Raw genomic sequence first — 12,057 nt, forward strand, 5'->3', positions numbered from 1 at the left:
AAGGAAGGATATTGATACAGGAAATGGAATGAGGAAAATATATTCATAAAAGATAAATGTCATACAAGAAGTAAACATAGGTGGTCATTACAACCCTGGCGGACGGTGTTAAAGCGGCGGTAAAACCGCCAACAGACCGGCGGTAAAAAAATTGCAATTACGACCGTGGCGGAAACTGCCAACAAAGACAGCCACTTTAACACTCCGACCGCCACGGCGGTACAAACAAACAGCGTGGCGGTCACCGCCAACAGACAGGCGGGAGACAAAGTACCGCCCACAGTATTACAACAGTCCAATCCGCCACCTTTTCCGGGGCGGATTCACCGTGGATAAAAACACGGCGGAAACAGGAATTTAGAAGGGAAAAAGCTCACCTCTATACACCCCACGAGGAATGAGGACACCATGGACCCGGAACTCCAAATTCTACCTGCGATAGTCTTCCTGCTCCTCTACCAGGAGCACGAACGCCGGCGGCGAAGACCACGGTGAGTACTGCACCTACGACACGGGGGAAGGGGGCAGGGAAAAAACAGGGACACACACACGCAACACCCCCACCCTCACCCACTACAACACACACAAATGCATATCAATACATCACAGTAACACCCCCCAAGCCCACCGGAAGAATGCAAAGACAATAGAAAATTAGTGTAACCATTGTAATATATTAAAAACAAGAAGGCAGAAATATATATATACACCATGTACAAAATAAATACCAAGCATAGTAGTCCAGGTAGTGCACTAAGGTAGTCCGTGGAACACTGGACCACACGGTATGGGCGAGGCCCACACAAGATCCCCGACCATGACGGAGAGAACACTGCAGGGGCATCAGATACCAAGAAAACAGGCACCACAAGGGGAGGGAAAGGGGGGGCACCTCAGCCGCTTGAGTGCACGTCGAATAATCCACGAGGGGGCCACATGCCCGCTATTCCATCCTGGGGAGTGCACGCCACAGTCTCTCAAGTCTCTACAGTGGGTGGTCTGCCCACTGTTCAAGCCTGGGGAGTGCACGCCACAGTCTCTCAAGTCTCTACCCATTGGGTGGTCTGCCCACTGTTCAATCCTGGGGAGTGCAAAGCCACAGTCTCTCAAGTCTCTACAGTGGGTTGTCTGCCCACTGTTCAATCCTGGGGAGTGCAAAGCCACAGTCTCTCAAGTCTCTACAGTGGGTTGTCTGCCCACTGTTCAATCCTGGGGAGTGCAAAGCCACAGTCTCTCAAGTCTCTACAGTGGGTGGTCTGCCCACTGTTCAATCCTGGGGAGTGCAAAGCCACAGTCTCTCAAGTCTCTACAGTGGGTGGTCTGCCCACTGTTCAATCCTTGGTAGTGCAAAGCCACAGTCTCTCAAGTGGATGTCAGTCTCCACTGGTTCTGGAGGGGGCATGGTGCCCAGAGTGCTTCATCCTGTTAAGGACAGAGGTAGTGGATGACAGTCTCCACTGGTTCTGGAGGGGGCATGGTGCCCAGAGTGCATCATTCACTCCGTGACGGACTCAGTTGCGTCAGTGCCCCTGCCGCTCATGGGCTAGCGGTGCTTCAGATGGCGGTGCCCTGTTCAGCGGTGCTTCAGATGGCGGTGCCCTGTTCATCGGTGCTTCGGATGGCGGTGCCCTGTTCAGCGGTGCTTCAGATGGCGGTAGCCTGTTTAGCGGTGCTTCAGATGGCGGTCTCCATTGCAGGGTCTCAGCTGCTGGCGGTCCTTAATGGCCCAACGGGCCTTTTGCTGGTGGTCCTTCATGGCCCAGCGGGCCTTTTGCTGGCGGTCCTTCATGGCCCAGCTGGGCTTGTGCTGGCGGTGGCCTCCTGGGCAGCTGGGCTTGTGCTGGCGGTGGCCTCCTGGGCAGCTGGGCTTGTGCTGGCGGTGGCCTCCTGCGCAGCTGGGCTTGTGTTTGCAGTGGCCTCCTGGGCTGGTGCTGGCGGTGGCCTCCTGGGCAGCTGGGCTTGTGCTGGCAGTGGCCTCCTGGGCAGCTGGGCTGGTGCTGGCGGTGGCCTCCTGGACAGCGGGGATGATGGCGGTCTTCTCCGCCGTGCAGCTCTTCCCAGACTTGCCGGGTTTCTTGTGGCCCTTCCCCACCTTGGAAGGTGTCACAGCTGACTCCACACTCCCAACGGGACCCCTGGGAGCAGCTTTGTTGGCTGGAGTCTTCACCCTCTCCCGCCGGGCACTGGCCAACTTCTGATGCTTCACAGGTGGGGGACTGTCTGTTCTGTGGCTCCGTGCCACACTGGCTGTCCTGGTGGCCGGTGCACTCCAGATTCCGGTGACTACAGGCACCACTGGTCCCGGAGATGTTGTGGCTGAGGTGCTAGTTCGGGACCTATGAGACGGACGGTGTAGGAGGCTGGCCCGGCTTGTGGTGGGTACCAGAGGTACTTACACCTTGTGCCAGGTCCAGTTATCCCTTATTAGTGTAGAAGAGGTGTTTCTAGCAGCTTAGGCTGATAGAAGGTAGCTATGGCAAAGCAGCTTAGGCTGAACTAGGAGACATGTGAAGCTCCTACTATACCACTGGTGTCATATGCACAATATCATAAGAAAATACAATACACAGAAGTACTAAAAGAGAGCACAGAAGTCGTGATAGGGGGATTCTGCAGGAAGAACAAACACCAGCAATGCAACAACAGTAGATTTCTGGACCTGAGTACCTGTAAGACAAGGGGACCAAGTCCAAGAGTCGCGACAGTGTCGAGAGTGGGCAGGAGCCCAAGAAATGCCAGCTGAGGGTGCAAGGAAGCTGCCACCTGTTGGAAGAAGCTTGGTGTTCTGCAAGAACAAAGAGGACTAGGAACTTCTCCTTTGGAGGAGGGATGTCCCATGTCGTAAAGAAGCCTGCAGAGGTGTCCGCACGCAGAAAGACCACAAACAAGCCTTGCTACATGCAAGGGTCGCGGTTAGGGTTTTTGGATGCTGCTGTGGCCCAGGAGGGACCAGGATGTCGCCACTTGGATGAGGAGACAAAGGGGGCGCCCAGCAAGTCAGGGAGCCCTCACAGAAGCAGGCAGCACCCGCAGAAGTACCTGAACAGGCACTTAGAAGAAAAGTGAACTGGAGTCCACCCGAAGTCACAAAAGGGGGTCCCACGACGCCGGAGGACAACTCAGAAGGTTGTGCACTGCAGGTTAGAGTGTCGGGGACCCAGGCTTGGCTGTGCACGAAGGAAATCCTGGAAGAGTGCACAGGAGCCGGAGCATCTGCAAATTACGCGGTACCCAGCAATGCAGTCTAGCGTGGGGAGGCAGGGACTTACCTCCACCAAACTTGGACTGAAGAGTCACTGGACTGTGGGAGTCACTTGGACAGAGTTGCTGAGTTCCAGGGACCACGCTCGTTGTGCTGAGAGGGGACCCAGAGGACCGGTGATGCAGTCTTTTGTTGCCTGCGGTTGCAGGGGGAAGATTCCGTCAACCCACAGGAGATTTCTTCAGAGCTCCTGGTGCAGAGAGGAGGCAGGCTACCCCCAGAGCATGCACCACCTGGAAACAGTCGAGAAAGCCGGCAGGATGAAGCGATACAAGGTTGCTAGTAGTCATCTTGCTACTTTGTTGTGGTTTTGCAGGCGTCCTGAGCAGTCAGCGTCGATCCTTTGGCAGAAGGTGAAGAGGGAGATGCAGAGGAACTCTGGTGAGCTCTTGCATTCGTTATCTGGTGAGATCCCCAAAGCAGAGACCCTAAATAGCCAGAAAAGGAGGTTTGGCTACCTAGGAAGGAGGATTGGCTACCAAGAGAGGTAAGAGCCTATCAGAAGGAGCCTCTGACATCACCTGCTGGCACTGGCCACTCAGAGCAGTCCAGTGTGCCACAAACACCTCTGTTTCCAAGATGGCAGAGGTCTGGGACACTCTGGAGGAGCTCTGGGCACCTCCCCTAGGAGGTGCAGGTCAGGGGAGTGGTCACTCCCCTTTATTTTGTCCAGTTTCACGCCAGAGCAGGGCTGGGGGATCCCTGAACCGGTGTAGACTGGCTTATGCAGAGATGGGCACCATCTGTGCCCATCAAAGCATTTCCAGAGGCTGGGGGAGGCTACTCATCCCTAGCCTTCACAACTATTTCCAAAGGGAGAGGGTGTTACACCCTCTCTCAGAGGAAGTCCTTTGTTCTGCCTTCCTGGGCCAGGGCTGCCTGGACCCCAGGAGGGCAGAAACTTGTCTGAGGGGTTGGCAGCAGCTGCAGTGGAGACCCCGGAAATGCAGTTTTGCAGTACCAGGGTTCTGTGCTAGAGACCTGGGGGATCTTAGACATGTTACATGGCCATATTCGGAGTTAGCATTGTGACGCTGTACATAGGTAGTGAGTGACCTATGTACAGTGCACGCGTGTAATGGTGTCCCCGCACTCACAAAGTCCGGGGAATTTGACCTGAACGATGTGGGGGCACCTTGGCTAGTGCCAGGGTGCCCACACACTAAGTAACTTTGCACCCAACCTTCACTAGGTGAAGGTTAGACATATAGGTGACTTATAAGTTACTTAAGTGCAGTGGTAAATGGCTGTGAAATAACGTGGAAGTTATTTCACTCAGGCTGCACTGACAGGCCTGTCTAAGAATTGTCAGAGCTCCCTATGGGTGGCAAAAGAAATGCTGCAGCCCATAGGGATCTCCTGGAACCCCAATACCCTGGGTACCTCAATACCATATACTAGGGAATTATATGGGTGTACCAGTATGCCAATATGAATTGGTAAATGTAGTCACTAGCCTGTTAGTGACAAATTTGTAAAGCAGAGAGAGCATAACCATTGAGGTTCTGGTTAGCAGAGCCTCAGTGAGACAGTTAGGCGTCACACAGGGAACACATACAGGGCACATACTTATGAGCACTGGGGCCCTGCCTGGCAGGGTCCCAGTGACACATAGACTAAAGCAACATATATACAGTGAAGTATGGGGGTAACATGCCAGGCAAGATGGTACTTTCCTACACAACCCCCCCCCAAACGAAGGACAATAAGACTAGCCATGACCTGATGAGTCTTCGTTGTCTAAGTGGAAATATCTGGAGAGTCCATCTGCATTGGAGTGGGTACTTCCAGGTCTATGTTCCACTGTATAGTCCATTCCCTGTAGGGATATGGACCACCTCAACACTTTAGGATTTTCACCTTTCATTTGTTTTAGCCAAAGTACAGGTTTGTGGTCTGTCTGAACAATGAAGTGAGTGCCAAACAGGTATGGCCTCAACTTCTTCAGTGCCCAGACCACAGCAAAGGCCTCCCTCTCTATGGCAGACCAACGCTTTTCTCTAGGGGTCAACCGTCTGCTGATAAAAGCAACTGGTTGATCCTGGCCCTCAGAATTCAGTTGTGATAAGACTGCCCCTACCCCTAATTCAGATGCATCAGTTTGAACAATGAATTTCTTGGAGTAACATGGGCTTTTTAGGACAGGTGCAGTGCACATGACCTGTTTGAGCTCCTCAAAAGCTTTCTGACAGCTAGCTGTCCACAATACCTTTTTAGGCATCTTTTTACTGGTGATACCATTAAGTGGGGCTGCAATGGAGCCATAGTTTTTAATGAATCTCCTGTAATACCCAGTGAGGCCTAGGAAGGCTCTCACCTGGGTCTGTGTTGTAGGGGGAACCCAATCCATGATTGTTTGGATTTTCCCTTGAAGTGGTGCAATTTGTTCTCCACCTACCCGGTGTCCCAGATAAACCACCTTTCCCTGCCCTATCTGGCACTTTGAGGCCTTGATAGTGAGGCATGCCTTTTGCAGGGCCTCCAAAACTTTCCAAAGGTGGACCAGGTGCTCATCCAAGGTGGAGCTAAAGACAGCTATATCATCAAGATATGCTGCACTAAAAGCCTCCAACCCTTGCAGGACTGTGTTCACCAACCTCTGAAAAGTGGCAGGTGCATTTTTCAACCCAAAGGGCATCACTGTAAATTGGTAGTGCCCTCCTATAGTTGAAAATGCAGTTTTTGGTTTAGCATCCTCAGCCAATTTGATCTGCCAATACCCTGCAGTCAAATCAAAGGTGCTTAGATACTTGGCAGATGCCAGTGTATCTATGAGCTCATCTGCCCTTGGTATAGGGTGAGCATCAGTTTTTGTTACCTGGTTGAGACCTCTGTAATCAACACAAAACCTCATCTCCCATTTTCCATCTTTTGAGTGAGGCTTTGGTACAAGCACCACAGGACTCGCCCATGGGCTTTCAGAAGGTTCAACCACTCCTAGATCAAGCATTTTCTGAACCTCTTGTTTTATGCAGTCCCTGACATGGTCAGGCTGCCTATAGATTTTACTTTTGACAGGCATGCTGTCTCCAGTATCAATTGTGTGTTCACACCAAGATGTGGTGCCTGGCACAGTTGAAAAGAGTTCAGAAAACTGTCCAAGGAGGTTTATGCAGTTGTCTCTGTTCTGCAGTCAGACAATCTGCTAAAACTACTCCCTCCACTAGAGCATCCTCTTCAGTGGAGGAGAAGAGATCAGGGAGAGGGTCACTCTCTTCTTCCTGTCCTTCATCTGTTGCCATGAGCAGGGTGAGATCAGCCCTGTCATAGTAGGGTTTTAGGCGGTTGACATGAATCACCCTAAGGGGACTCCTGGCAGTGCCCAGGTCTACCAAGTAGGTGACCTTGCCCTTTTTCTCAACAATGAGATGGGGCCCACTCCATTTGTCTTGGAGTGCTCTTGGGGCCACAGGCTCCAATACCCACACCTTCTGTCCTGGTTGGTACTGAATCAGAACAGCCTTCTGGTCATGCCATTGCTTCTGGAGCTCTTGGCTGCCCTGAAGGTTTTTACTGGCCTTTTTCATGTACTCAGCCATTCTGGATCTTAGGCCAAGTACATAGTCCTCTATGTCCTGTTTGGGAGCTTTTAAAGGTTGTTCCCAACCCTCCTTCACAAGTGTTAGTGGACCTCTTACAGGGTGCCCAAAGAGGAGTTCAAAGGGGCTGAAGCCCACTCCTTTCTGGGGTACCTCCCTGTAAGCAAAAAGGAAGCAAGGTAACAGGACACCCCATCTCCTCCTTAGTTTTTCAGGGAGTCCCATTATCATTCCTTTGAGAGTTTTATTAAACTTCTCTACCAGTCCATTAGTCTGTGGATGATAAGGTGTGGTGAATTTGTAGGTTACAGCACATTCCTTCCACATAGCCTTCAAGTATGCAGACATAAAGTTGCTACCCCTGTCTGATACAACCTCTTTTGGGAAACCCACCCTGGAAAAGATTCCCAGGAGGGCCTTTGCCGCTGCAGGTGCTGTAGTGTTCCTTAGAGGAATTGCTTCAGGATATCTTGTGGCATGGTCCACAACCACCAAGATAAACCTATTGCCTGAAGCAGTAGGAGAGTCAAGGGGGCCAACTATGTCAACCCCTACCCTTTCAAAGGGGACCCCAACCACAGGTAGTGGAATAAGGGGAGCCTTTGGTGTGCCACCAGTCTTGCCACTGGCTTGGCAGGTCACACAAGACTTACAGAAATCTTTTGTGTCCTCTGACATCCTAGGCCAGTGAAACAGGGGGACAAGCCTTTCCCATGTTTTGATCTGGCCCAAATGCCCAGCCAAAGGAATGTCATGTGCCAGAGTTAGGAGGAACTCTCTGTACTGCAGGGGAATGACCAATCTCCTGGCTGCTCCAGGTTTTGGGTCCCTTGCCTCTGTGTACAAGAGGTTGTCCTCCCTGTAAACTCTATGTGAGTCACTGATATCCCCATTTTGCTGCTTGACAGCTTGCTGTCGGAGACCCTCTAATGTGGGACAGGATTGCTGTGCCACACTCAGCTCTTCCCTGGCAGGCCCCACTCCACCCAAAAGCTCAGCAGTGTCTGCTGCCAGCTCATCTGGTGAAGGTTCTGCACAGGGAGGAAATTCTTCTTCCTCAGAAGGAGAATCATCTGTAGAGGGAGGGATAGTGGGTAGGGATTTACCCTTGCTACCCCAAGCTTTAGGGAGCACTTGGTCCATTGTTCCAGGATCCAAGTCACCCTGTCCTTTTTGCTTTTTGGCCTGAGCCCTTGTCAAAGCAAAAATATGCCCAGGAATGCCCAGCATTGCTGCATGAGCCTCCAACTCCACTTCTGCCCAAGCCGATGTCTCTAAATCATTTCCTAGTAGACAGTCTACAGGTAAATCTGAGGCAGCCACAACTTTCTTTGGACCAGTACCCCCCCCCCCCCCAGTTGAGATTCACAACAGCCATGGGGTGGCTAAGAGTGGTGTTATGAGCATCTGTCACTTGGTAATGGTGACCAAGTAGGTGTTGTTCAGGGTGTACCAGTTTCTCTACTACCATGGTAACACTGGCACCTGTGTCCCTGTAGGCCTGAACCTCAACACCATTTATTAGGGGAAGTTGCTTGTACTTATCCATATTAAGGGGACAAGCAACCAAGGTGGCCAAATCAATGGCACCTTCAGAGACGAACACAGCCTCTGTGGTCTCCCTAACAAGACCAACCCCAACTAAATTACTTAAAGTGAGCCCAACTACTCCCTTGGATTGGCTATTAGTAAGTTTGCTCCCACCACCACTGGAATTTGCAGTAGGGGTTGTGGTAGTGGGAGGTTTGGTGTTTTTCTTTGGACAACTGGCATCAGTTGTCCAATGGCCTTTGACTTTACACAAATAACACCAAGGCTTTTTAACTTGATTTGAAGAGGATTTGGACCCACCACCCCCACCAGAGGATTTTTGTGGGCCTGATGAAGACTCAGTTTTACTTTTGTCCCCACCCTTGTCAGAAGACTTACCATCCTTCTTCTTGCCATCCTTGTCACCCCCTGTATGAACTTTTCTGTTCACTCTTGTTCTGACCCATTTGTCTGCCTTCTTTCCCAATTCTTGGGGAGAGGTCAGATCTGAGTCCACTAGATATTGGTGTAACAAGTCAGACACACAGTTATTCTGAATATGCTCTCTCAGAATACGATTATACAGGCTTTCATAGTCAGAAACTTTACTGCCATGTAACCATCCCTCCAAGGCCTTCACTGAACAGTCAACAAAATCTATCCAGTCTTGTGAGGACTCTTTTCTGGTGTCTCTGAACATAGGGCCAGATGTTGGTAGGAAAAAATTAGCGAGTCGGAAATTGCGAGTCGTTGCGACTCGCAATTTCTGACTCACTAAATGGTATCCAAGAAGAAAAAGCGACTTCAATTTGTGACTCGCAAATGAAGTCGCACCGCAGATTGCGAGTCCGCTGTTTGCGAGGTCGCTTTTTGCGACCGCGCTAAAAACAAACACGCAAATTGCGACTGTGCTGCAAATTGAATGCAGGTGCAGCAGAACACTCTGGAAAACACTTCCTGGCTCCTGATGATGACATCACAGCCAGGAAGTTTACTAATACACCTGGGAGGAGGGAGGACCACACCCATGTGAAACCGCTGAACTGCAAACAAGAGGAACAGCAGCTACCATGGCAGACACTCCTAGAAAGCTCAAATTGAAATTTGCAGAAAAAGAACTGGCGGTGCTGACTGAGGAATGCTGTCAGCACCATGAACAACTTTTTGGGAGGGCAGCCCTCAGTATGCCAGAGGTGGAAAAGAAAAGGATTTGGGCTGAAATACAGGACAAGGTAAACTCCCTGGGTGTGAGCCACCGGAGCATAGAAGAATTGAAAAACAGTCGTATGACCTGCGCTCCGGAAGATGAGGGGCACTGGAGGGGGACCATCCACTATACCACCACCCACACCCCTGGAGGAAACAGTGGAGGAGACCTTGGAGCCAGAGGCAGTGTGCAGGATGGGAGAGCTGGACACATCAGCAACAGGACCATCAACCGGTGAGTACCATGAGACATGCATGTACACCCATATATGCCATACCCCCACCCATCTTGTACACAGCAGCATGCACAACCAAAATAGCTCCATTTCAAAGTAGCAACCACCTGCATGGTGCATTATGGGCAATGTAGTCAAGTAGGCAGTTGATAGGCAACAGTTTATTAGGAAGTAGATAACAGATGGTAGATACTGACAGTGTGTTCCCTATGTCCCACAGGTCTCCCACACGACACCACCTCCAGCCACAGCGTCCAGGGGCCACAGGTCAGCCACCACCTGCACAGGACTCAGGACCAGCCACCACAGGGACCTGCACCACCCAAACACTGTCCCCTCCTGATGCACCAGTTGCCATACTGGTGAGTGAGCCAGCACCCGGTCCCAGCCACAGTGCCGGTGCACAGGACACGGAGCCTCCACTGCGTCGCAGGCGACGTCTAAATGTCCCTCCAGTGCCGCAGTCTGAATCAGGGGACGCATCCATGTCGGCCGCCGAGGCTGCACCCCTACGTGGTCAGCGCCTGCAGACACGGGAGATAAGGAACATATCAGGGGCCATGCGCCGCATGGAACAGAATCAGAACACAGGGCTGCAACTGGTACACACAGAGCTGCAACAACTCAATATCCATGTTGGCGACCTTGCACTCTCAATGAGACAACTGGTGGCAGAACTCATCACTGAGAGGGTGCAAGGCGACGTGACAGGCAGCTAATCCACCGGCTAGATCGCATGTCTGCCTCCATCGTCAGGCTGGCAGTGAACACCACTGGCCTGTCACGGCGCACGGTCAGCCTCCAGGTGGACATGGGCCACTTTGCCAGTGATGTGGCACGTGGACTGGGACGTCTCAGTCACTCCGTAGATCTCATGGAGGCACAACAGGTGGCAAGGGGCGCAGCAGACACGCCGCAGGACAGCGAGGAGGGCTCCACCGTTAGCAGTGTCTCCACCAGTGACACCAGGGTGTTGCGCAGTGGTAGCGCAAGGCAGGGCACTGCTGACACACCAGGAACCAGCCATGCTGGGCGAGGCTGGCGTAGAGTGTGAGCTACGCACTGTCCTGGAGTAGAGGCACATGAGGTTAAAGTGTCCTCATGCCAGGTGGACTTTTACAGCCCCTGAATTGTAGTTCATGTATATAGTTTTTTTGGTGCACATTATTAAATTCCTTGTTTGTTCCACTTCACACCTGGACTCATTGTGTGTGACATTAGTGAGTGTGGTGAGAGTTAGCACGTACCTTCCAAAGTATTGGTTTGCAATGTGGTCCCGTCTCAGTCTGCCTTGATTTGCAATGCTTCTATCCCCATGATGGCGATGTGGTAGCTCTTGCTCGTCATCCTCCGAATCTGGGTCTTCTGGGGTGAGAGGTAGCCCACGTCTGGTGGCAATGTTGTGCAGTATAGCGCATGCGCCAACTATCTTGAAAGCTGTTACTGGGTTATACTGGAGGGCACCTCCACTTCTGTGGAGGCATCTGAATCTTGCCTTCAGCAGTCCAAAGGTCCTCTCTATGATATTTTGGGTCCTCCTATGGGCATTTTCGTATTGCCTCTCTGTCTCATTGCTGGGTGTTAAGTACAGGGTAAGTATCCATGGTCGTAGTGCATATGCACTGTCACCTGTTTGGCACAAAATGTACAATGTTAGCTGGGCATAGATGGGTTCCACATTGACCTGTGTGTATGTCTTCAAGGTGTATTCAGCTATACCTAGGAGGTATCCGTCTCCAAACTCCCCACGTTCTAGGCGTTGGTGTATCCCACTGTGCCTGAAAATGTAGGAGGCATTTGTGCTCCCTGGAAATTTGGCTACCATGTCAGTGATAACATAATGGGCGTCACATACCACCTGGATGCTCAGTGAGTGGGTACACTTCCAGTTGCGGAACAGATATACCAAATTTGCAGGTGGGCATATTTGTATATGTGTCCCGTCTACACACCCTATGACATGGGGGAAGTTGGCAATCCTGTGGAATTCCAACTTGGTGCTGTTGATTTCTGCCTCATTCCTGGGTAGGTATATGTATCTGGACATGTGTATGAGTAAGGCATCTAGGAATGCTCTGAAGAACCGTGAGAGTGCACTTTGGGATACCCCACCTTCCACGGCAATGACCCCCTGATAGCTACCCGAGGCCAAGAGGTGCAGTGTGCATAGCACTTGCACATGTGTAGGGATGGCGCAGCCGCGCACAGTCTGGTGTTGAAGCTGAGGATTGAGTAGCTCTATTAAATCTAGGATTGCTGCACTGCTAAGTCTGTATTTATCATA

Source organism: Pleurodeles waltl, chromosome 7, assembly GCF_031143425.1.
Source record: "Pleurodeles waltl isolate 20211129_DDA chromosome 7, aPleWal1.hap1.20221129, whole genome shotgun sequence".
Taxonomy (NCBI): domain Eukaryota; kingdom Metazoa; phylum Chordata; class Amphibia; order Caudata; family Salamandridae; genus Pleurodeles; species Pleurodeles waltl.